The sequence below is a fragment of the Otolemur garnettii genome, unplaced genomic scaffold (assembly GCF_000181295.1).
Source record: "Otolemur garnettii isolate 467f Iridium unplaced genomic scaffold, OtoGar3 scaffold00033, whole genome shotgun sequence".
NCBI classification, from domain to species: Eukaryota; Metazoa; Chordata; class Mammalia; order Primates; family Galagidae; genus Otolemur; species Otolemur garnettii.
In genome coordinates this window covers 5,141,116-5,142,284 of record NW_003852428.1, presented here as the reverse complement: position 1 = coordinate 5,142,284, position 1,169 = coordinate 5,141,116, and the positions used below count along the sequence as shown (strand labels likewise).

Sequence of the window (1,169 nt, the reverse complement as noted above, 5' to 3'; positions counted from 1 at the left end):
AAAATTAAGTTCAGGGATTGCCTTTGAGAAAACTCACACTTGGCAGCCCTATGATGATTACATTTCTTGCTTTTATATTTGGTAATTTTAACATGCATGATTCTAGAAATTTGAGGCAAATTTTTTCATTAGACAGGTGGCTTATTTCCCATATGATCTATTTTCATATTAACATAATATCTATAAGTATATTTATATTTTGTTTATTTTTTTATTCATCAGGGGAGAGCATGAACACAGTCTCCCACTACCACAAATTATGCAGTAAGAATTTCTCACATTTGGGGAGTCACAGGGGCCAGGACATCCAGAGTGCAAAGGATAAACTACACCCAGGGAAAACCACTTTCGTGATCATCTTATCTCCCCTCCCAGGTAAGTATGCTAGGATGCTTTTAGTAGAAAATACCAGAAATTTTCAAATAAAACTGGCTTAAACAGTGAGAATTTTTAATTCTTAATGTATGATCTCTAGAGTTGGGTGATACAACAGATAAATAATTCTGTAGGTGTCTTGCAGCCTTCATTGTCTCATTCACAACCTTGAAAAGGCTCTCCTTGTGAGCTACCTTTCCTCAGTGTAACGAATCCAGCAGATGGGAGAGTAACAGTCATATATGGTGACATTCACAGGACACAGGGCGCAACATCTTGTATGTGTTTTCTTCTTAGTGGCAGTAACCATTTCCCCAAAGCTCCCCCATTCCTCTTGCTTCTACACTGCACTCAGCATGGGCTCAAATATTCCATGATATGCTTCTTTTTAGCAAGTGCCTTGGTAAACTAAGATTTGAGTTGGAATATATATTGTAGAGTTAACTATAAATATCTCTGTACAAAGATTTCCTTATTATAAAACAATTTTAGAAAACTTAATAACAACAACATCTACAAGGACAAGGAGTTTATCTTCAGAGAAATCAAAATCCTGAGGACCCAAGGAGTTGGAGACTGCTGTCTTCTGTCTTACAAAACAAGAAAACCAAGGAAAAGGATGATAAGGTAAGAAAGCCAAACAGTGGCCTCCTACACACATCAGATCCTATATAATCTTTAGAAGACTGGAATGTCTTTGAGGAAACAGTAGATGACAAATGGATTACTCTACCATTTCCTTGTACAGGACAGCCAAAGCAAATAATCTGCAACATATTCTCTACTAGAAATTC

General features: G+C 36.6%; 1 non-coding gene across 1 annotated transcript; it reads right to left on the bottom strand.

The window, feature by feature from the left end:
* Nucleotides 1-221: 221 nt before the first annotated feature.
* Nucleotides 222-383, bottom strand: LOC111725233. Its single transcript, XR_002773348.1, has one exon. It is a non-coding gene; the product is annotated as a U1 spliceosomal RNA (small nuclear RNA).
* Between the last annotated feature and the right edge of the window lie 786 nt (nt 384-1,169).